Below are 25,369 nucleotides of genomic sequence, written 5' to 3'. Positions count from 1 at the left end.
CTGGAGAGGGTGTGGAGAAAAGGGAACCCTCTTGCACTGTTGGTAGGAATGTAAATTGATACAGCCACTCTGGAAAACACCTTAAAGAACTAAAAATAGAATTACCATATGACCCAGCAATCCCAATACTGGGCATATACCCTGAGAAAACCGTAATTCAAAAAGACTCATGTAGGGCTTCCCTGGTGGCGCAGTGGTTGAGAGTCCGCCTGCCAATGCAGGGGACAAGGGTTCGTGCCCCGGTTCGGGAAGATCCCACATGCCGCAGAGCGGCTGGGCCCGTGAGCCGTGGCCGCTGAGCCTGCGCGTCCGGAGCCTGTGCTCCGCAACGGGAGAGGCCCCAACAGTGAGAGGCCCGCGTACCGCAAAAAAAAAAAAAAAGACTCATGTACCACAATGTTCACTGCAGCATTATTTACAATAGCCAGGACATGGAAGCAACCTAAGTGTCCACTGACAGATGACTGGATAAAGAAGATGTGACACATATATACAATGGAATATTACCCAGCCATAAAAGAAACAAAATTGAGTTATTTGTAGTGAGGTGGATGGACCTAGAGTCTGTCATATAGAGTGAAGTAAGTCAGAAAGAGAAAAACAAATGCCGTATGCTAACATATATATACGGAATCTAAAAAAAAAAAATTCTTAAGAACCTAGGGGCAGGACAGGAATAAAGACGCAGATGCAGAGAATGGACTTGAAAACACCGGGAGGAGGAAGGGTAAGCTGGGACGATGTAAGAGTGGCATGGACATATATACACTACCAAATGTAAAATAGATAGCTAGTGGGAAGCAGTCGCATGGCACAGGGAGATCAGCTTGGTGCTTTGTGCCCACCTAGAGGGGTGGGATAGGGAGGGAAGGAGGGAGACACAAGAGGAAGGAGATATGGGGATATATGTATATGTATAGCTGATTCACTTTGTTATTCAGCAGAAACTGACACAACAATGCAAAGCAATTATACTCCAATAAAGATGTTAAAAAAAAAAGGTTACAGGTGGCATGCCACAACGCCAAAACAACCTCCCACCCCATATCACCCCCCCACCCCTCGCTCAGGCACAACCTGGCCAAGAGATCCTGGAGGGAAGAGGTTAATCAGCGCTATCAGATTTTATAGCCTCAGGTCATTACTCTTCCAGATGGAAAGCATCCCCAGTGGGGATGAAGAGATTTCCCCCAGGCCACCACGATCTCACTCATCTCCCCGCGCTGGCGGCCGGGAGACTTGGCTGGGACACCTGTCCTCGCCTCCTTCACCAACCGCTCCCTGCTCCGCGGAGCTGCAGCCACGAAGCCCTCGAGGGCCGCCCCCCGTCCCCAGGAAACCAAGCTCTCCGTCCCCCGAGGCTCCCTCCCACCCCGCCCAAGCAGCCAGGACTCCCAGCGCGCCACCCGCCGTTACCCAGCTAACCGTTGTGCGCGGGTCGCGGCGCCGCGTGAGCGTGACGTGACGGGGCGGCTCGGGGCGGAGCTCCTCTCCGCGCCTGGCGCCCCTCACGCCCCGGGAGTTCGCCAGACACTGTGGGGAGGGGTGGGCGCCGCCGCCTTATACCACGCCGCGGGGGCCGGAGCATGCACGCAGGGGGCGGAGTTGGCCCTACGGGCCCCGCCCCCTCCGCCCGCCCTCACAGCGCTGACTTCGGTGTGGTTCCGCCTCGGCCGCCGTCGTCGGCTCCCGGTCCCGCTGGGTGTTCCCCCGCAACGGCGCGGCCACCACCACGCGTGCGGGACGCCAATGTCGGCCTCACCCTCAGTCTCTGGCAGAGAAAAGGGGAAACCGCTAAGGACGGATGGGGCGTGTTCCCCGGCTCCTGACTCAGGTGTGGGGGGAGATGGGCGCGCGGAAGAGCGGGGAAGTGGCTGGAAGTGGGAGACTGGGCGGGGTTTGAGTGGACGCGGGTGCACCTCCGACGCGGGAAGAGGCCGAGGGCTAGAGGTTAAGAGCGTGGGCTGTGGGCTCGCTGCTTGAGTTCTGTGACCTCGGGGAAGTCACTCAAACCCTCAGGGCCTGTTTCCTGCTCCCTAAAATGGCAACAGTAGTAGAAGCGACCTCATTTAGGAGATTTCCATGGTCTTTGAGGTACACAGAAGTCGGGAAAGAAGAGCGTGTAAGAGGATGGAAAGATTGGTCCAAGAGGGGGAGGGTGTGTGTGCGTGTGTGTGTGCGTGTGCGTGTGTGTGTGTGTGTGTGTGAAAGATGGAGAAATGAAGATTGCAGGTAGGCCAAATTTTTGTGGACACAATGTTTGGGACAGGGTGTAATTATGGCTGGCAGTTTTGGGGGGATTGATTATATACTAAACACTTCACCTGAATCCTCATGAGCCTGTGGAGTAGGTACTATTGACAGTTTACAAATAAAGGACCTGAGGTTCAGAGGGGTTGGGTAACTTTACAGAGGCCACTGACCTAGTAGTGGCCAACATTTGAAGTCAGACTTCAGAGCCTGGTTTTTGTCATAAGAGCCATGGTTCTTGAGCAAGTCCAGATACCAAAGTGTATCTGTTAAAGTGATTAAATAATCTTGATTTGAGAAATACCAAAAAAGTATGTCAAGGCCCTTGCCTTCAAAGAATTTACAAGTTCTTTGGGGGCAACTGAGATACAAATCAGCCCACATTTCTTGAGCATTTGCCATGCCAGGACCTGTCCTACCACTCCACCTTTTGTCTCACACACACACTTAATTCCCACAACACTTAAGAGTAGGCCTTATAGTTTCTGTTTTGCAAATGAATAACCTGAGGTTGAGGAGGAGTGGGGTTTGTGGGGTCAGGCCTTGCGCCCTCCTCTCAACCACTCTGCTTGTTTCACAGCAAAGTTTTCAGTAGCAGTTCAATATGTTAGTAGAAGACATTGCAGAATCTATGGTCAAGTACTGCTTGTGAGCAGTAATTGTTTTTTACCTTTGTAAATGCAGAGAAGAAAGGCACTTAAGGTCACTGGAGTGGCCAGAACTTAGATCAGCAGTGCTTCAGGATTGTTAGTGGCAGCAGCATTCAGAGTAGATGGTAGATAGTTGAGTTAGGGAGACAGTGGGACACTGTGGCTCGGGTGTAAATTTATAAGGACCTGTACTATGGAATGGCAGTGCGAAGAGGTAGATAAGAGATTCCCAGGAAACTTCTCAAAGAAGGCACGTAAAGCAGCAGTATAGTGGGTCTGCCCAGTTTCCAACAAAGTACCTAATTAAGGTTGCTAGGGGAATAAAGTTAGTGTTTGTGAAGCACTTGGAACAGAGCCTAGCATATAGCAAGTATTCATTTTTAAAAATATAAGTATTTTTAAAAATGAATAAATAGGAAATTAAGGAAATAATTTCATTTACAATAGCATCCAAAAGAATAAAAACACCTAGGGATAGGTTTAACTAAGGAGGTTGCAAAGATTTTAGGCAACTCTACTTTCTGAAGAAACACTGCCCACAAAACTGCCCTTACTTCAGACACCGTCTGCAAGATTGGGGGTCTCCAGGGTCACCCTCACTTCACACCATCTGGCCACAAATTTGGAGGTTCTCATAACCTTGCTTAGGATCAGTAATTTGCTAGAAAGACTCACAGAACACCCTTAAAGCTATTATATTCACAGTCACATTTATTACAGAAAAAAAGGATACATTGAAATCAAGCAAGGGAAGAGTAGCATAGGGCAGAATCTGGGAGGGGTCCAAACTCACAGTTCTGGTTGTCCTCTCCAGGTGAGGTCCTGAGTGGAGTTATCTCCTCTCAGCTATGATGTGTGACAGTGCTCTAAGAGTATTGCCAACCTGGGATATCACTCAAGCCCTGGTATCCATTGCTTTGTGAGGCTTCATTACTTGGCATGAATCATAGTCCATGTGATCAAACTAAAATCTCCAGTCACCTGCCTCCTTGAAGTTTGGCCTGTTACCATGTGACACAAAGCCCTAACTCTCCAATCACATTGTTGGTCTTTCTGACATTGCTGGCCCTACCCTGAGTCACTTCATTAGCCTGAACTGAGAAGGGGCCCACCCTTAGACACCTCATTAGCATAAACTGTCAGAGTTGGTCTGAGGGACCCACTATGAATTACAGAGACACTCCTATCACTTGGGAAATTGCAAGGATGTGGCGGTCATCTCCCAGGAGCTGGGACAAAGGCCAGACCACTCTTTAGACAAGGCCAGATTCCTTACTACACAAAAGTGGAAGACACACTGAAAACTGTAAAACGTTGCTGAAAGATACTAAAGAAGACCTAAATAAGTGGAAAGACATCCATGTTCACGTATTGGAAGACTTAATATTGTTAAGATGGCAATACTACCCAGCGTGATCTACAGATTCAATGTAATACCTATTAAAATTGCAATAGCCCTTTTGGCAAAAGTGGTAAACTCATATGGAATTGTGCAGGATGCTGAATACTTAAAACAATATTGAAGAAGAACAAAGTTGGAGGACTCACATTTCCTTATTACAAAACTTATTACAAAGCTACAGTGATCAAAACAGTGTGGTACTAGCATAGGGATAGCTGTATAGACCAAGAGAATAGAAAATCCAGAAACAAACTTACAAATCTAGGGCCAACTGATTTTTGAAAAGAATGCCAAGACCATTCAATGGGAAAAGAAATGTCTCTTCAACAAGTGGTGCTGGGACACGTGAATATCCATATGCAAAAGAATGAAGTTGCACCCCTACCTTATGCCATATATAAACATAAACTCAAAATGGATTAACCAATAACCTAAATGTAAGAACTAAACTATAAAACTCTTAGAAGAGAAGATGAGGGGTAAATCTTAACGACCTTGGATTTGGCAATGGATTTTTAGATACAATACCAAAAGAAGAGCAACAAAAGGAAAAGATAAATTGGGTTTCATCAAAATGAGAAGCTTTTGTGCATCAAAGGATGTTATCAAGAAAGTGAAAAGACAACCTATACAATGGGAGAAAATATTTGCAAATCAGGGTCTAATGTCCAGAATATGTAAAGAACTCTTACAACTCAACAACAAAAAGACAACCCAATTAAAAAATGAGCAAAGGATTTGAATAGGTGTTTTCCAAAAACGATGTATAAGTGACCAACAAGCACATGACAAGGTACTCAACGTTATTAGTCATTAGAGAAATGCAAATCAGAAACACGAGATACCACTCTATACCCACTAGGATGGCTATAATAATAATTTTTTAAGGAAAGTATGTATTGGCAAGAATGTGGAGAAATTTGAAAACTTGCACATTGCTCATGGGGGTATAAAATGGTATAGCCACTGTGGAACAGTTTGGCAGTTCCTCAAAAGTTAAACATAATATTACAAGACCCAGCAATTCTAAGTATATACCCCCAAAATTGAAAACAGGTATTCAAACAAATAGTTGTACAGGAGTTTCATAGCACTATTCACAATAGCCAAAAGTTGGAAACAACCCAATGTGCATCATTAAATGTATGGATAAACAAATGTGATATAGCCGTACAATGGAATATTATTTGGTCACAGAAGGATTGGAGTACTGGTACATGCTACAACATGGATGGGCCTCGAAAAGATGTTAAGTGAGAGTAGCCAGTCACAAAGGGTCTCAAATTGTGAATATCCAGACACAAAAGGTCAGAAATTGTATGATTCCATTTTATTAAATATCCAGAATTGGTAAATCTAGAGAGACAGCAGATTAATGTTGCCAGGGGCTGGGAGAATGACTTTTTAATGGATACGGAGTTTTCTTTTAGGGTAATGAAAATGATTTGGAACTTGATATAGGTGTTGGTTGGTGGTTGTACAACATTGTGAATGTACTAAATACCACTGAAATGTATACTTTAAAATGGTTAACTTTATGTTATATGAATTTACCTCAATAAATAAACCAAATAAATAAATGGAGAAAAAGATTTTCCATGTATTAAATGAAGTTTCTTCTTTGTGTTAAGAGAATCATGTCTAAGTTTATAATTTAAACTTTATATATCTTAAAGAGGGCCAATGTGATAGTCAGAAGCCACCCTCCTTCCCCAAGATGTCCATGTCCTAATCCTTGGAATCTGTGAATACGTTATTTACATGACAAAGGGGACTTAGGGTTGCAGATGGAACTAAATTTGCTAGTCAGCTGACCTTAAAATAGGGAGATCATCCTGGATTGTCTGGGCCCAATATAATTAAGAGTCCGTAAAAGTGGGAGAGAGTAGGCAGACAGGTCAGAGTGACGCAGTGTGAGGACTTGACCTGCTGTTGCTGGCTTTTAAGATGGAGGAAGCGGGGCACCAGCCAAGGAATGCAGGTGGCCTCTAGAGTCTGGGAAGGGCAAAGAAACAGACTCTCCTCTAGAGCCTCCAGAAGGCTTGACACCTTGATTTTAGCCCAGTGAGGCCTGTGTTGGACTTCTGACCTGTAAAACTGTAAGATAATAAATCTAGGTTGCTGTTGTTGTTTCTAAAATATTTATTTATTTGGTTGCGTTGGGTCTTAGTTGCAGCAGGTGGGCTCCTTAGTTGTGGCATGTGAACTCCTAGTTGCAGCATGGATGTGGGATCTAGTTCCCCGACGAGGGATTGGACCAACATCCCTGCATTGGGAGTGTGGAGTCTTAACCACTGCACCTCCAGGGAAGTCCCCTAAATCTATGTTGTTTTAAGCCACTAACTTTGTGATAATTTGTTACAGCCATGATGGAAAACTAATACAGACAGCATAAATGTGTATACTTCAGGCCTCACAAAACTTGTATCTTCCTACTGACAGTGAATATTTTTATGAAGAGTACAGGCTTTGGAGTTGGAAGGCCAGGTGCTATAACTTGCTAGCTGTGTTTCTGTGGGCAATTCACTGAACTCTTCTAGGCTTCAGTTTCCTCACCAGGAACATTGGAGATAATACCTACAAACCCGATGTGTCATGAGAATCAAAAGAGAAAATTATTGGTGAAACTGGGAAAGTGCTCTGAGAGTGGTTTTTTGTTTTGTTTTTTTTTAATATAAATTATCAGTAAAGGGTGCTTAAGGGGGAAAGGTCCAGAGTTACTCTAATATTTTAGCTGGAAATAGAGAAATAGACAAGGTGGGAAGAAGAAACAGTTTGAGTGAACTGGAGGAAATGATAAAGCGGGTACAATTCTTACTATTTTTCCAGATGTCATCCTTGTTTTAAGCCAGTATAAGAGGAATTTTAGAGTTGGCAGAAGCCTGGAAATCATGTAACCAACGCCCAACCTTATGCAGATGTGGAAGCTGAAATCCAGAAGCTGGAAGACTTTCTTCAAACCACTCAGCTAATGAATGGTTTGACCAGGTGAATAGACAAGTTTTCTGGACTTTACTGTCTAAAGCATAACCTTTAAGATAAAGTGTTTCTTTACTGCAAACCAGAGGGGATACAGTGCCCTCTAGTGGCTTTTTATTTTATTATACAAATCCCCATTACTTCACATTTCTGTTTTAAAGGTTGAGAAGGAGATGATGCAAGCTAGGCTGCCTTAGAGAAGGACCTTACAGTTATTTGCAAACTCAGATTTCAAGGTTTCAAGCAAGTTCTAACTTGAGAAATTAGGGACTAGGATGAGAAACACCATTAAAGGAAAAGGGGTGGGGAATTTGTAAATGCAAATTTGGACATTTGTGCTGAATACACTGCTCAAATATTTTATCTGGAAAATAAGAAAAATACGTTTTTGTTGTGTTTCCACTGACAAACTCAGTGAAATCAAAAAGGTTCACTTTTCGTTTTATGGAGATACAGTCCTCATAACATAAAATCCACCATTTAAAAGTGTAAGCTTAAGTAGTTTTCAGTATATTCACCATGTTGTGCAACCATCATCACTATCTAATTGCAGAATATTTCCATCTCCCCCCACACCCCAAAAAAACCCAAACAATTAGAAGTTGATTCCAATCCCCCCCCCCATCCCCTGACAATTGCTAATGTACTTTCTGTCTCTATGTATTTGTCTATTCTGGATATTTTATATAAATGGAATGTGAACTTTCATCTCTGGCTTCTTTCATTTAGCATAGTGTTTTCAAGGTTCACCCATATTGTAGCATGTATCAGTACTTAGTTCCTTTTTATGGCTGAATAATATTCTGTTGTACGGATATATCACATTGTATTTATTTGTTCATCAATTGATGGATATTGAGTTGTTTACACTTTTTTAAAAAATTTGTTTATTTATTTTTGGCTGTGTTAGGTCTTCGTTGCTGTGCGCGGGCTTTCTCTAGTTGTGGCGAGTGCGGGCTACTCTTGTGGTGCGCCGTCTTCTCATTGCAGTGGCTTGTTGCGGAGCATGAGCTCTAGGCACACTGGCTTCAGTAGTTGTGGCACTCGGGCTCAGTAGTTGTGGCTCACGGGCTCTAGAGCGCAGGCTTAGTAGTTGTGGCGCATGGGCTTAGTTGCTCCACGGCATGTGGGATCTTCCTGGACCAGGGATTGAACCCGTGTCCCCTGTGTTGGCAGGCAGATTCTTAACCACTGCGCCACCAGGGTAGTCCCTCTATGTTTAACTTTTTGAAGAACTACCAAACAATGTATGTTCCAACTGTCTCATATTTTCCAATACTTGTTTTTTCCATTTTATTATTAATATTAATATTGCCATTCTAATGGGTATAAAGTAGTATCTCATGTGGTTTGTTTTAAATTTTGAAATCAATTTTTTCTCTTTTTTTATTTTTGTTTTTATTTGTGGTAAAATACACAAAACATAGAATTTACCTTCATAACTATTTTAGGTATATAGTTCATTAATGTTAAGTATATTCACATTGTGGTGCAACCAATTTCCAAAACTCCACCTTGTAAAACTGAAACTATGCCCGTTAAGCAACTCCCCATTCTCCTCTCCCCTCAACCACCATCCTACTTTCTGTCTCTATGAATTTGATGACTCTAGGGTATCTCATATTAATGGAATAGTATTTGTCTTTTTGGGACTGGCTTATTTCACTTAGCATAATGTCCTCAAAAGTTCATCCATGTTGTAGCATGTGTCAGAATTTCCTTTCTTTTTTTTTTTGTGGTACGCGGGCCTCTCACTGCTGTGGCCTCTCCCGTTGCGGAGCACAGGCTCCGGACACGCAGGCTCAGTGGCCATGGCTCACGGGCCCAGCCTCTCCGCGGCATGTGGGATCTTCCCGGACCGGGGCACGAACCCGTGTCCCCTGCATCGGCAGGCGGACTCTCAACCACTGCGCCACCAGGGAAGCCCGTCACCTAACTTCTTATACCATTTGTACCCTCATCAAATTCCCACACTTAAAAGTTCGTTCAGGTTTTTTGTTTTGGATCTTTTCTATTTGTCACTTTCTCTCTAATTCTTTTCCTTCCCTATTTTCTCCCTCTTCTACTTTCCCTTTCTCCTCATACCTTGTCCTTCTCCTCCTTCTGCCTCTTTCCTTCCTTATTACTCCCCCTTGCTTCTTTCTCTTCTTCTTTTCCTCCTCTTCTCCCCTCTTCCCCTCATCCTCCTCATCTTCCTCTTTTTCTGGTAAAGTTGACAAATTCCTTATTATTATTTAATAAAGATAAATGAATTCAATGAAATTCTTTTCTTGCACGCCCTTTCATACAATTCAAATTAACGAAGTTTTCTGTATACAATTTAATCTATTAGAATACTACCAGAATTTTTGTCAAGCACTGAAATGTTACACATTAGTCATGACTATAAATTCCATCAATGTAGTCTAAAATACGTAAGTGTGTTAACTGGAACTTAGTTAATTACAGAGACTTCTTACCTTTCCTTTCTTTTTTTTTTTTTTTGGCAGATACATTGCTCATTTATTTGCTCCATGTTTGAAAAGAATTTCAAAATAAAATAACTTTATACACCATACAATTCAGAGCAGAGTTGGGCTCAGGGGACCACTTCATGGTTCACAGGGTGGGCAGAACCCTCTGTCTCCAAACATTTTTTGCACTAGTTTGACTTTCTGCTGTGAGTCCTGGTCCCAGTCTTGCTTGAAACCCCATGAGGTTAAGTTCACCACCCAAGGGGGCTGGAATTTTCCCAGCCATAGGGATGAGCTGCTAGTTCAGAGGTGAAAGAGGGCTTCCTGGAAGGGACCAATAAAGCCTCTGCAGCAGAAACAGGACGAGACAAGGGCAGAAGGCACGGGGCTGAACCAGAGAGCCTCTGGGGGATGGTGGAGCTCTCAGGATCCAGCATTTCCCTGGGCCCCTGTGCTCAACCGTGGCTTTCCATTCAGTAGAACAGGGTCTACCTTAGAAAGCAGCAGAAACTTTCTTCTAGTAGCTTCCAAAACCTGAAGACAGGGCCCAGCAGGAATTTCGACTGGACCCAGGAGATCCCAGGATGCCAGGGAGCTACAAGCCCTTGATTACTGAGGTGGCCCAGCCAATGGGCCCAGCTCCTGGAAGGCACAGTAAGGTAGTTTTGCAAGGACAGCCCACGACTAGGACAGACAGACCCATGCAAACACACTGGAGTTGGTAAAAGGGACTCCATATTGCTCATTCCCTAACTCCAGGTTTGACACCCATTGTTCAAAAGACACAAAGTGAACACCGTTCTTGAGGTTGGAGGACACATGGCTGGCCTCAAAGGGGACTCTCCTCCACCGCCGGATGCAAAAAGGATTCGAAGAGAAATGACGCAGGACAGCCTGGTTGACGTCTAGAGTTTGGACAATTAGCCGATATATACATATACGGTTAGTGCCTCTTCGTTCCATCCAGCAGTCAGAGACACAAATCCCAATCTTTCCATTATCCAGGAGTTCTGGCCAGAAACCCTCCTTCTCCAGGTCCAAAACTTCCTTTCTTCGAAACCACCTGTAACCAGGTAGGTGGTAGGCAGGTAGGAAGTGGACATCACAAGGAGCTGCAGGCATGCCCTTACATTTTCTCTCCTTTGTCCAGCCGTCCCCACCACTCAGCATAGGCTGTTCTGGGAAGCCATCTAGGCCCCTGGGGTTCAGGAGGAGGTTGCGCCCTATGGGTCTGCGCTCGCAGAAGCGGCCCAGGACGCAGGGCCTGAGGTCGGCGGCGGCGGCAGGCAGGGGCTGACGATGGGCCGCAGGGCGGCGTGTTTCCGGGGCAGGATGCTCAACAGGGCCTGGCAGTCCACTAGGTCGCGCCAGCGCCTGCACACCTGGTGGCGGTGCCTGAGCAGCATGTGTTGGGGCACGTGGCTCAGCACCATTAGGAGCAGCTCGGCTGGCAGTTGGTTCGGGCCCAGCGCCTCCTCGGATTCCTGCTCTAGTGCCTCCTCGGATTCCTGCTCCAGCAAGGGGATCCCGACAGGCTGGCCCCTGGAGGAGGGCTTCTCACCAGGCTCAGCTGTGACCTGCATCTCAGCCAGCGCCCCTCCTGGTGGGCCATCACCTTGCTTCACGTCTCTTTCCTTTCCAAGACAAGTTAGAGCACTTTATCATTTTGCTGTTTTGGGTAAATAATCTGAAAATGCACTGCTTATGGCTAGGCTTAACAAGTTGTGATATATGATGGAAAATAGGAATAATACAGGGCCAAAAAGATAACCTTTAAGTATTTTATACTCTTTTGACTTAGGGGGCATGCAAGTTAAATGAAAATTTTGAGGTTTATATGGTTGTTTTTCGTTGTTGTTGTTGCAGGTGTTACCATCTGAAGAGGATAGAATGAAAAAAGAAATGAGAAATCAGCTTGTTGTGAAGCTTGTGAGAAAAAAAATAAGGTAATTTGGATGTTATATGAAAGAATATCTTCAAACCTATGCTTACTTTGGCAAAATTTTAATGGCGAAATATAGCTGGAAGAAACAGGATAATGAATCTAACTTACATTCCCATCTTACTTTAAAAGAGGAAAATATTTTACTAATAGAAGTCATGTAGACTAGCTAATGAAGTGAAATGTGTGAAATGAAATGAAATGAAACTTAATATTATCATTATCTGGGTGCTCTTGAGAAGCAGTGATTATTTCATCAAAAGAAAAAGTGTTGATTTGAAGATATTGTCACATTGTATAAGAAATTAGAAAATCACATTTATCATGTAGCTACATTTTTCATATTAAAACTCTAAGGATAGTTCTAAACATTCTTATGCTATTCCAACTCTGAAAATTGCTTGGAAAAACTTTTAGAGAATTAAAATTTGTTTTCCTGGGACAAGATTGCATTAGCCCTACCCTTACAACCAAATTCCTCCAAACACTCATTTGCAGGTGTCAGTAATACACACCATTTTAAACAATGCTTCCACAGAAATCATCAGTCACATAAACATGTACTGCTCCCATAGCCACACTCCACATCCAATAAAAACACATGCATTTGTTCTTCTTTCCCCTCTACCCCCAAATAAAAAATAAACAAACAAATCCCCTAACTAGGGAGCTACCAGAGAGAAGGTGGAGGTGAGGCTGAGGTAGGAGCTGCTAGAGCACAATAATCACATTTCCTCTCCTCCAGCCCCCCTCCCCTCTCCATTTTAAATTGAGGTAATAAAGGTAAAATTACACGTGTAGATCTTAAGCGATCAATTTAATGAGTTTTGACAATCTTATATTCCTCTCTAACCACCAGCTGAAAAAAAAAGATACAGAACATTTTGTCACCCCAGGAGGTTTCTTCATGCCCTTTCCAGTCTGTTCCCCCTCTTTCCAAGGAAACACACATCTGATTTCTGTCCCCATAGCCTTGTTTAGCATTGTCCTGGACTTCATATATGGAATCATACAGTAATGTACTATTTTATACCTGGACACTTTCACTCAGCATATTTCTAAGATTATCCATGTTGCTGCTAATTTCAGTAGCATGTTCCTTTTAGTTTCTGAGTAGTATTTCATTATCCGAATATACCACATTTTTTAAGACTTTATTTTTTAGAACAGTTTTAGGTTTACAATAAAATTGAGAGGAAGGTGAAAAGATTTTCCATATACCTGCTGCCCCCATACATGCACAGCCTTCCCCATTATCAACATCACTCACCAAAATGGTACATTTTCCTACCAAGGATGACCCGACATTGATACATCATAATCCCCAAAGTTCATAGTTTACCTAAGGGTTTATTCCTGGTGTTGTACATTCTATGATTTTGGACAAATGTATAATGACATGTGTCTATCTTTATATAATATCATACACAATATTTTCACTGCCCTAAAAATTCGTTGTCCTCTGTCTATTCATCTTCTCCACCCCCCCAACTCCCCCTTCAAATCCCTGGCAACCATTGATCTTTTCACTGTCTCTATAGTTTTACCTTTTCCAATGATTCATATAGTTGGAATCACATAGTATGTAGTCTTTTCAGATTGGCTTCTTTCACTTAGGAATATGCATGTCTTTGCATGTCTTGATAGTTCATTTCTTTTTAGTGCTAAATAATATTTCACTTTCTGGGTTATGTTAATGTATCCATTCATCTACTGTAGGACATCTTGGTTGCTTCCAAATTTTAGCGATTATGAAGAAAGCTGCTCTGAACCTCCTTCTGCAGGTTTTTAGGTGGATATAAGTTTTCAATTCTATTGGGTAAATACCAAAGAACACGATTGCTTGATTGTTTGGTACAAGTATATTTTGTCTTGTAAAGAACCACCAAACTGTCTTCCAAAGTGGCTGTACCATTTTGCATTCCCACCAGCAATGAATAAAGGTTCCGAGACTTCCTGGTGGCCCAGTGGTTAAGAATCCGCCTGCCAATGCAGGGGATACATGTTCGAGCCCTGGTCTGGGAAGATCCCACATGCCACGGAGCAACTAAGCCATGTGCCACAACTACTGAGCCTGCGTTCAAGAGCCCACGAGCCACGACTACTGAGCCTGCATGCCACAACTACTGAAACCCACGTGCCTAGAGCCCATGCCCTGCAACAAGAGAAGCCACCACAATGGGAAGCAGGCGCACCACAACATAGAGTAGCCCACACTCGCCGCAACTAGAGAAAGCCCGCACACAGCAACGAAGGCCCAATGCAGCCAAAAATAAATAATTTTTTAAAGTTCCTGTTGCTTCACCTCCTCACCAGTGTTTGGGGTTGTCAGTGTTCTGGATTTTGGCTAGTCTAATAGGTGTGCAGTAGTATCTTATGGTTTTAATTTGCATTTCCCTGATGATATATGATGTGGATCATCTTTTCATTTGATTATTTGCCATTTGTATATCTTCTTTGGTGTTAAGGTTTTTGCCCCATTTTAAAATCTGGTTTTCTTATTGTTCAGTTTTCAGAGTTCTTTGTGTATTTTGATTAATAGTCCTTTGTCAGATGTGTCTTTTGCAAATATTTTCTCCCAGTCTGTGGCTTCTCTTCTAATTCTCTTGGTAACTGTGTTTCTCAGAGCCAAGTTTTTTAATTTTAATGAAGTAAAGCTTATCAATTATTTCCTTCATGGATTACACCAGAATTTTTTAAACCCATTCTTCTGTTTATATACTTATAGTTTGTTTCCAGTTTGGGAACTTTATAACAAGCACTGCTGTGACTATTTGTATAGACACATGCTTTTCTCTCTCTTTGGTAGATACCTAAAAGTAGAATTATTAGGTCATAGGGTAAAGGTATATTTAAGTTCATTAGAGGGGACTTCCCTGGCAGTCCAGTGATTAGGACTCCATGCTTCCACCGCAGGGGGCGTGGGTTCCATCCCTGGTCAGGGAACTAGAACGCCACATGCCGTGCAGCATGGCCAAAAAAAAAAGTTCATTAGAAACCACTAAGTCCTCCAAACTGTTTGTACTATTTTACCAGCAACGTATTACAGGTCAAGTTGCTCCATATTCTTGTTAACATTTAACATTGTTCGAGTTTTTTTTTTACTGTGGCCATTCTGATGCATAGGAAATGGTACCTTATTGTGGTTTTAATTTGCATTTTCTTGATGACTGGTGATGTTTAGTACCTTTTCATGTGCTTATTTGACATCATATGCATTCTTTTTGTGTGTGTGTGTGTGTGTGTGTGTTACGCGGGTCTCTCACTGCTGTGGCCTCTCCTGTTGCGGAGCCCAGGCTACGGACGCGCAGGCCCAGCGGCCATGGCTCACGGGCCCAGCCACTCCGCGGCATGTGGGATCCTCCCGGACCGGGGCACGAACCTGCGTCCCCCGCATCGGCAGGCGGACTCTCAACCACTGCGCCACCAGGGAAGCCCTGTATTCTTTTTTAAAGTTGAAATGTAGCTGAGGTACAATAGTATTTTAGTTTCAGGTATATGATACTGTGGTTCAATATTTTTATAGATTATACTCCATTTAAGGTTATTATAAAATATTGGCTATATTCCCTGTGCTGTACAATATATCCTTGTAGATTATTCACTTTATACATAGTAGTTTGTACCTCTTAATCCCGTACCCCTATAACTCCCCACCCCCTTCACTCTCCCCAGTGGTAACAACTAGTTTGATCTCTGTACCTGTGAGTCTGTTTCTCTTTTGTTATATTCATTCACTTGTTTTAATTTTTAGATTTCACATATAAGTGACAACATACAGTATTTGTCTTTGTCTGTCTGTCTGACTTATTTCACATAGTGTAATACCCTCTGTATCCATCCATGTTGTTGCAAGTGGCAAGATTTCTTTTTTTTTTTCTGGCTGAGTAATATTCGTGTGTGTGTGTGTGTGTGTGTGTGTGTGTCTTCTTGTTAATTCATCTGTTGATGGACATTTTGGTTGCTTCCATATCTCGGCTATTGTAAATAGTACTGCAGTGAATATCAGTGTGCATGTGTCTTTCAAAGGAAATTGCAAACATTAATAAACTTCCCTTTCAATAGTTCAGCATACATAGCACTAACTAGAGTTCAGTATTTGTTGACAGTATTTTTTCCTTTCAGGAAAATTTGAATGACTATATTTTATAGTTGTAATTTGTAATATTAACTTATTAAGGTCAGTGACTTTACCAGAGCAAATTTTTGATCATTATAAATAGAAAATTTTGAAACTGGAATATTACATAATAATTTATTTCTCCATTTTATTTTGTTTGCACAGTACTGAAATGATTGATGACTGATCAAAATAATAGTCACAAATGATAGCAGATTTTTAAAATAGCTCATGGAATTTTAGGAAATTAGGTCTAAATTTTATAATATAGGTCACACTTCAATGACATTAATTCTAAAGCTGGAAGGAAGTATATTAGACATTTTTCTTTTTAAATTGTAATCAGAATAGTATCTAATAAGAGTTCAGGTGTTTTTTTCATATATGTAATAGTTGGGCATAACTTACCCCAACTAACAATAAATGCTAGAAGTGTCTATAAGTGTTCACTGGTTACCGTACAACTTATCATTGCAATGTGAAGAAAATTTGTTCCAAAAAGATGAACCTTATACATTTATTGAGTGTGCTATGTTATCTACTCATGTGTATGATTTTACAACCTGGATTTTTAAAAAGGAGCTACAATCTACCTAGTCAACCACACATTAAGAAAAAGTTCATATTAAGTGCACAGCAATGGGAGATGAATCTCTATTCAAAGAGCTAAGTTTCTGCCAAGGGAGGAATTAGGAACATGCACTCGTACCCCCGCCCTAGAATGCCACACTTAGGAATCAAAGGAGGTCTCTGGCAGCCAGGCCCAGCAGGCTTGACAGGTTAGTTTTTCTAATTCCTCCCTGGGAACACGCTGCTCAATACTGTCTGCAGTGGTGGCAGGAAGCTAATTCTGCTTCTCTGTGAATAATGGAGGGTACCACCACCCTGAGGATTGTCAGAAGCCAGGGGAGCCAGTGCTTGGGTAGACTTTTTTTTTGCTTCAGGGCACTAGGCTGGTTGGAACCCCTTGGAGAATCCAGCTAGAAAAAGTCACAAAACCCATGCAAGGCATCCTAAATAACCATGCTTAAATTAAGGTAGAGGATTGCCTCTTGAAGAGGCTCAGGACCTTCAGTCCAGGAGTGATTGGCACTTCATTCACTTCTACATGGAGGAAAAAAAAGTTTCTGGAATATTCAAAAACTGCCCCGGTGACCTGATTTCATTGGCATGGACCCAGTCTGTTCTGAGAAGTTGTGCTGCAGTTGTGGTATGGCAAGAAGAATACTATTTTTGGAGTAAGAAAACACTTAGCTTGGAACGTATGGATCACAAGACCTTGAACACGTCAACTAACCTCAGTTTTCCTCATCAGTAAATGGATTGTTGTGGTAAAAACTTCATAAAATAATCCACGTGGAAGCACCTGACACTAATGCTCAGAATACATTACTTAATCTGAATACAGTCTCCTAAGTAAAACAGATATTCCTTAACACACCAACAGATGCTCTGAGTGAGGGAGGGAAGAAAGAAGGAGGAAGTTTTTAATTGAACTGTTATTAAATAAGTTGGAGGTGCTCATGTAATTGTAGCTATTATTACTTTACCTTTTAGAATCGAAAGGAAAGTGATACATCACCTAAGATAATGCTGAGGTAAATACATGTAACTTTTGCTTTCTTATATCTGGTGATAGATACTGTGCACTTCTGAGGAGGCCAGGTCACAAGTTGGCCTTAAACATATGTAATGGACAGCTTTTATTCTTGCCTGACTAGCATCCAATCCTCCTTTTATATTATAGCACCTAGTTTTCCTCTATCATGCTCAGTTCATTGTTCCTGGGGGGAGAAGAGTCCACACCAGCTCCAGAAGTGGACTTCTAAGCCAGGCCTTTCCAATCAGAGCATTACATTTATGGCAGATCGCATTGATTGGCTAACCTAATCCCCATTCTCAACCCCCTTCTTCCCAGCCTAACTCAACTGGAGAGTCTGGTAGAGCAAAATACTTGGCTCTCCTGCCTTGCTTGAGGGTAAGGGTATCCTTGTGACCCAGTTATGATCAGTGAGTCATGAGCAGAAATCTGCTGGGTGATTTTGGGAAAACTTTCGCTTTCTTCAATGAGGGACGTTTGCTGCCCGTAGCATCCTTTTTCCTGCCTAGAACCTGGATGTGAATTTTTGGAGCTGCAGCTGCCATCTTGCAATAATGAAGAAAAAGCCAAAGAATTTGCAGACCATGGGGTCTAGGCAAGCGGGCTCAGTAGCTGTGGCACATGGGCTTAGTTGCTCCACGGCATGTGGGATCTTCCCGGACCAGGGCTTGAACCCGTGTCCCCTGCATTGGCAGACGGATTCTTAACCACTGCGCCACCAGGGAAGTCCCACATCTTTTAATATAAGGAACATGAACTTCATTTTGTTTTATCAAGTACTCTGTTGTCTGCAACTGAAGGCATCTCTAACTGATAAAATATCTCCTTGGCTGTACTGATTGATTCAAGGTTGGCCATGTGCTCAAGTTAGACCAATCAGAACCAATGAGACTCAGTTTTAGGACTTTCAGTGGACTATTAGAATAAGAAGTTCTCTATCTGTAGACCTGAAAGTAAAAAGATATAAGCCTAGAACTGCTGGTAGCCAACTTGCTCCAACTTGGGATCAGCCAGTATGAGAATGAAGCCAGTACAGAGAAGACACAGATGAGATAGGGAGAGAGAGTGAGTTATGATGATATCCTTTGAGTCCCTGATCCAGATTTGCCTAAAGGGAGGGTGCCTTTGGACTTTTTAAATACAGGAACCAATAAATCCCTTTTTGGCTCAAGCTTGTCTGAGATATGAGGATTCTGTCACGTATCAAAACCTGACTAATACTTGGCAACATACTACCGGTGCTGCTCCTAGTCCATATGTTCTCCTGCCTGCACTGCCTCAAGTACCTAAGAGCAGGGCTTAATATTTATCCGTTTTCAGTGAGTCCCTTCCTCCCTCAGCTTCTCTGTTGATACTTTTGTGGGTCCACCCACAAGGAGAGGCCTCTGCTCTGGGTGAGAGGAGATGAAAGATCCCACACATTTTAGGAGAGACTTTCCAGCACAGGGAAGCACAGTACACGTGTTTCCTCTCTGACTGAAATTCATGAAGAGGCTCTTCAGTGAGGTAGGAAAGGGGAGACTAGAGGGAGTTGCTGGGTGGAAGGATAATTTGGTTTATTACAATTAAATTGTTTCAACTTTTTTTCCCCTTACTATCAAAGTCATACAGTAAATATAAAAAGAGGGAATTCCCTGGTGGTCCAGTGATTAAGACTCTACACTTCCATTGCAGGGGGCCCGGGTTGCCATGTGGCGTGGCCAAAAAAAGTAGAGATCACTATGTTTCTCAAGCGATTTTTCTTTTCTTCTCATAGTCTTCCGTATTATGTCTGCTGGAAAGCATTGTCTTTGATAATCAAAATAAAATGACGGTTGAATCCATTTGATAGCAACAAACCAGTTTTCAAGGCCAAGGGATAGCAATAGTCTGGTCCATTGTCAGGGGAGTCCTAACCACTGGACCACCAGGGAACTCCCAATAAGTACTGTGTTTGAATTTACTCTCTTCAGGCTTTCACTGCCATATTCCACCAAAACTGCCTTTGCTGATAAGTTCACATTGCCAAATTTGATGGTTAATGCTTGGTCTTTGTACTTCACCTGTTGGCAGCATTTTACACAGTTCTTTGGAGTCCAGGTGGTGAGGCAGTCAGGAGTGTAGACTCTTGAGCCAGCAAAAGTTCAAAATTAGAGTTTCACCACCACGAGCTGTGTAACCTTGAGAGAGACCTTTAAACTCTGTGCCTCAAGTTTGTCACCTATGACATGGGAATGATAATAATATCATCTAATTCATAGTGTTGCGAAGATTAAGTTGTACTAAGAATAGTAGTAGTAATAGTTGGTGGTAGTTGGTAGTAGTTGGTAGTAGTAGTAATATGCTTTCTTGAGTTGGCTTCCAGGATCCCACACTCACTCATTTTTTTTCTTATTTCACTAGCTACTCCTAATCTCTTTTGCTGCTTCCTTCTTAGTCCCCGGATCCCTAAAGCTGCCCCAGATCCCTGTCACTGTACCTCTTTAACTACATCACTCTCTTAGTGAGCTCATCCAGTCTTACGATTTTAAATACTCTCAGCAGCGGACACTGTTATGTACGATCCACATACCCCTTCAAGGAAGGATTTGTGCCCCAGCTGCTAAGGCTACCATCAGTGGACAGCCTTCATCTGTCAGCTCTTTCAGGGATAACCTCAGCTGCACAGAGCCTCCCTGCCTGAGGCCATGTCTTTCTGGAGGTGGTCGACATTCGATAACTGGTTGAGGCAAGAGTATAAAGGCTTACTAGTTCAGCCTCACATAGGACAACTCTGCCAGGCCATTTCAGCTCCAGAACTTCTCGGGGAATCAACTTGGGTTGTCAGGCCTGCATCATAGCTCAACTCCCTCTGCCCAATCCTGCTTCTTCCACCTGCCTTCCGGAGATGTTGATTCCAAGGACGTTCTCTGGGAAACATCCTAAACACTGAAGTCTGCCTCAGAATCTGCTTCCCAAAAAACCCAAATTGTGATGCTATTTATGTGTTGATGTCTCTCAAATTTTATATCAACAGTGTAATCTTCTCTGAACTCCAAATTGTATAGTCAACTGCCTGCTTGGAAATTTAACAGACATCACGAATTTAATGTACCTAAAACTGGGCTCTTTTTTTTCTTTTTTTTTTTTTTTGTCGAAGTGTAGTTGTTTCACAATGTTTCAGGTGTACAGCAAAGTGATTCTGTTTTACTCATATATATAAATACATGTATTTATATATATATAAAAATATACATGTTCTTTTTCAGATTTTTTTCCATTATAGGTTATTACAAGATATTGAATATAGTTCCCTGTGTTATACAGAAGGTCCTTATTATTTTATAGATAGTAGTGTGTATGCGTTAATCCCGAATTCCTAATTTATCCCTCCCCCCCTTCCCCTTTGGTAACCACAAGTTTGTTTACTATGTCTGTGAGTCTATTTCTGTTTTGTAAATAAGTTCATTTGTATCATTGTTTTTAGATTCCACAGATAAGTGATATCATATTTGTCTTTCTCTGACTTACTTCACTTAGTGTGATAATCTCTAGGTCCACCCATGTTGCTGCAAATGGAATTATTTTGCTCTCTTTTATGGCTGAGTAATATTCCATTGTGTGTATATATATATATATACACCACATCTTCTTTATCCATTTTTCTGTTGATGGACATTTAGGTTGTTTCCATGTCTTGGCTATTGTAAATAGTGCTGCTGTGAATATTGGGGTACATGTATCTTTTCGAATTAGAGTTTTCATCTTTTCTGGATATATGCCCAGGAGTGGGATTGCTGGATCATATAGCAACTCTATTTTCAGTTTTTTAAGGAACCTCCATACCATTCTCTATAGTGGCTGGACCAGTTTACATTCCCACCAACAATGTAGGAAAGTTCCCTTTTCTCCACACCCTCTCCAGCATTTATTATTTGTAGACATTTAAAAAATTTAGTTAATTAATTAATTTAGTTTTGGCTGTGTTGGGTCTTTGTTGTTGCACGTTGGCTTTCTCTAGTTGCGGTGAGCGGGGGCTACTCTTCATTGCGGTGCACAGGCTTCTCATTGCAGTGGCTTATTTTATTGCAGAGCACAGGCTCTAGGTGTGTAGGCTTCCATAGTTCTGGCATGCAGGCTCAGTAGTTGTGGCTCACGGGCTCTAGAGAGCAGGCTCAATAGTTGTGGCACTTGGGTTTAGTTGCTCCACGGCATGTGGGATCTTCCTGGACCAGGGCTTGAACCCATGTCCCCTGCATTGGCAGGCGGATTCTTAACCACTGAGCCACCAGGGAAGTCCCTGTAGACTTTCTGATGGTGGCCATTCTGACTGGTGTCAGGTTTTGATTTGCATTTCTCTAATAATTAGCAACGTTGAACATCTTTTCATGTGCCTGTTGGCCCTCTGTGTGTCTTCTTCGGAGAAATGTCTGTTTAGGTCTTCTGCCCATTTTTTTTTTATTGAATTGTAAAACTGTGCTCTTAACCTTTCCATTTCCAAAATCTTTCTTCTTCTCCTCTCAGTAAACGACAATTCTTTCAGTTGTTCAGGCCAAAAACCTGGAGCAATACTTGATTCTTCTCTTTACTTCATACCTTAATTCCCACTATCAGCAAATCCTATCTATCCTAGTATCAAAATATATCAAAAACCACTTATCCAGACTTCCCTGGTGGCACAGAGGTTAAGAATCTGCCTGCCAATGCAGGGGACATGGGTTCGAGCCCTGGTCCACGGAGCAACTAAGCCTGTGCACCACAACTATTGAACCTGTGCTCTAGAGCCCACAAGCCACAACTACTGAGCCCACTTGCCTAGAGCCCGTGGTCCACAACAAGAGAAGCCACTGCAATGAGAAGCCCACGCAGTGCAACAAAGAGTAGCCCCTGCTCACCGCAACTAGAGAAAGCCCGTGTGCAGCAACAGAGACCCAACACAGCCAAAAATAAATAAATAAATAAATAAATAATTTTTTAAAAACCCACTTATCATTTCCACTACTAACAGCCCGACCTACACCACCATTATCTCTTCTTTGGATTATTTTAATGCCTTTCTAATTGAACTCCCTGCTTTTCTCTTCCTCTTTTACATTCTATTTAATTTATTTTTTATTGTTTGTATGTCAAAATACAGATTATTTTTTCTTGAAGAATAGTTGATTTACAATATTGTATTAGTTTCAAGTGTACAGCATAGTAATTCAGTATTTTTGCAGATTATATTCCATTTTAGGTTATTGTAAGATAATGGGTATAATTCCCTGTGCTATACAGTAAATTCTTGTTGCTTATCTATTTTATATATAGTAGTTTGTATCTGTTAATCCCATACCCCTAATTTGCCCATCCCCACTTCCCTCTCCCCTTTGATAACCACAAGTTTGTTTTCTATGTCTGTGAGTCTGTTTCTGTTTCGTGTATATGTTAATTTGTATTATTTTTTAGATTCCATATATAAGTGATATCATATAGCATTCGTTTTTCTGTATGACTTATTTCACTAAGCATAATACTCTTTAAGTCCATCCACATTGCTGCAAATGGCAGTATTTCATTCTTTTTATGGCTGAGTAATATTTCATTGTATATATATACCACATCTTCTTAATTCAACTGTTTATTGATGGGCACTTGGGTTGCTTCCATGTCTTGGCTATTGTAAATAGTGTAAACATTGGAGTGTGTGTATCTTTTCAAATTAGTATTTTCATTCTTTCTGGATATATACCCAGGAGTGGAATTGCTGGATCATATGGTAGTTCTATCTTTAGCTTTTTGAGGAACCTCCATACTGTTTTCCATAGTGGCTGCACCAATTTACATTCCCACCAACAGTGTACAAGGGTTCCCTTTCCTCCAAATCTTCTCCAGCATTTGTTATTTGTAGACTTTTTGGTGACAGTCATTCTGACAAGTATTAGGCGATACCCCATTGTGGTTTTGATTTGCATTTCTCTAATAATTAGCAATATTGAGCATATTTTCATGTGTCTGTTAGCCATCTGTATGTCTTCTTTGGAAAAATGTCTATTCAATTCTTCTGCCCAATATTTTTTAAATAAATTTATTTATTTTATTTTTGACTGCGTTGTGTGTTCGTTGCTGCATGTGGGCTTTCTCTAGTTGCGGCAAGCGGGGGCAACTCTTCATTGAGGTGTGTGGGCTTCTCTTTGCAGTGGCTTCTCTTGTTGTGGAGCACGGGGTCTAACCACGTGGGCTTCAGTAGTTGTGGCGTGTGGGCTAAGTAGTTGTGGTTCACGGGCTCTAGAGCACAGGCTCAGTAGTTGTGGTACACGGGCTTATTTGCTCCATGGCATGTGGGATCTTCCCAAACCAGGGCTCAAACCCGTGTCCCCTGCATTGGCAGGCAGATTCTTAACCACTGTGCCAAAAGGGAAGCCTTTCTGCCCGTTTTTTGATTGTATTGTTTATCTCTTTGGTATTGAGTTGTATGAGCTGTTTGTATAGTTTGGATATTAACGTCTTGTTGGTCTCATCATTTGCAAATATTTTCTCCCACTCAGTAGGTTGTCTTTTCATTTTGTTGATGGTTTCCTTTGCTGTGCAAAAGCTTTTAAGTTTAATTAGGTCCCATTTCTTTACTTTTGCTTTTATTTCTTTTGCCTTGGGAGACCAATCCAAGAAAATATTGCTATGATTTATGTCAGAGTGTTATGCCTATGTTCTCTTCTAGGAGTTTTATGGCCTCATGTCTTACATTTAAGTCTTTAAAGCGTTTTGAGTTTATTTTTTCATGTGGTGTGAGGGAATGTTCTAATTTCATTGTTTTACATGTGGCTATCCAGTTTTTCCAGCACCACTGTTGAGGAGACTGTCTTTTCTCCATTTTGTGTTCTTGCCTCCTTTGTCATAGATTAATTGACAATAGGTACGTGGGCTTATTTCTGGGCGCTCTGTTCTGTTCCACTGATTTGTGTCTGTTTCTGTGCCGATACCGTGCAGTTTTTCTGCATTCTATTTTAGATCAAGTAGTACTAAATGTAAATCATATCATGTCACTCCTCTGTTCAACACCCTGCAATGTGAGAAGATAAATAAAATTGGTAAATCTCTCTCCAGACTGATCAGATAAAAAGAGATGTCATAAATTACCAATATCAGTAATGAGAGAGGACATCATTACAGATCCTATACATATAAAAAGAATAATAAGAGAATATTATGAACAATTTTATGCCAATGCATTTGACAACTTAGATAAAATAGATATATCTCTTGAATGACAAAAGTATCAAAGCTTGTGTGACTGGAAATGATGATCAAGTGTTGAATATATGTGATAACAGCAAAAATCTAGTCAGAAGAAAAGCGTGATTTCAGAGGAAAATCCTTCAGCTCGTGATGTTTGTTGTAGTATTTGTTTTGCTCCTGTCACTATTGTTACTTATCCTTTATTACATTAAGGAAGTTCTCACCTATTCCTGCTTTGCTAATTTTTTATTATAAAAACTGCCAACTTCTATTAATTTATGTTCCTGCATCTATAAGATACTCCTATGATTTTTTGCTATTATTTGTTAAGTGGTAAATTATCTTGACCACTGTCTAATATAAAAGCAATTTTACATTCTTTCAAAAAAATAAAGTATCAAAGCTCACTCAAAACTAAATAGGTAGTAGGGCTTCCCTGGTGGCGCAGTGGTTGAGAGTCCGCCTGCCGATGCAGGGGACACAGGTTCGTGCCCCGGTCCGGGAGGATCCCGCGTGCCGCGGAGCAGCTGGGCCCGTGAGCCATGGCTGCTGAGCCTGCGCGTCCGGAGCCTGTGCTCTGCAACGGGAGAGGCCACAACAGTGAGAGGCCCGCGTACCGCAAAATAAATAAATAAGTAGACCTTCAAGATGGCAGAGGAGTAAGATGTGGAGATCACCTTCCTCCCCACAAATACATCAGAAATACTTCTACAAGTGGAACTCCTACAGAACACCTACTGAATGCTGGCAGAAGACCTCAGACTTCCTCAAAGGCAAGAAAATCCCCACATACCTGGGTA

The 25,369-nt window shown here is 41.9% G+C and overlaps 1 protein-coding gene and 1 long non-coding RNA gene across 16 annotated transcripts in view; one reads left to right on the top strand and one right to left on the bottom strand.

Moving 5' to 3' along the window:
* LOC101327843 (monocarboxylate transporter 1-like) overlaps positions 1 to 1,560 on the bottom strand; it is a 38,955-nt gene extending 37,395 nt beyond the window's left edge. The window contains exon 1 of one of the 2 annotated variants that reach the window (XM_033861729.2): positions 1,426 to 1,560. The gene's annotated coding sequence lies outside the window, so the exon portion shown is untranslated. The remainder of the gene's footprint in view (positions 1 to 1,425) is intronic. The other variant, XM_033861735.2, reaches the window with a different exon arrangement.
* A 61-nt stretch (positions 1,561 to 1,621) lies between these two features.
* The window catches only part of LOC117313342 (uncharacterized), a 57,779-nt gene continuing 34,031 nt past the window's right edge, over positions 1,622 to 25,369 (top strand). For 2 of the 14 annotated variants that reach the window (XR_012333751.1, XR_012333729.1), the window contains exons 1-4: positions 1,674 to 1,834; positions 7,132 to 7,290; positions 10,494 to 10,676; positions 11,601 to 11,680. This is a non-coding gene — a long non-coding RNA (uncharacterized lncRNA). Of the gene's footprint in view, positions 1,835 to 7,131; positions 7,291 to 10,493; positions 10,677 to 11,600; positions 11,681 to 13,607; positions 18,903 to 25,369 lie in introns of all 14 variants that reach the window. The other 12 variants (XR_012333752.1, XR_012333732.1, XR_012333749.1 and 9 more) reach the window with 11 other exon arrangements.

Source organism: Tursiops truncatus, chromosome 1 (genome assembly GCF_011762595.2).
Source record: "Tursiops truncatus isolate mTurTru1 chromosome 1, mTurTru1.mat.Y, whole genome shotgun sequence".
Taxonomy (NCBI): Eukaryota; Metazoa; Chordata; class Mammalia; order Artiodactyla; family Delphinidae; genus Tursiops; species Tursiops truncatus.
The sequence above is the reverse complement of the archived record's forward strand: the minus strand, read 5'-3'. Positions and strand labels throughout refer to the sequence as shown.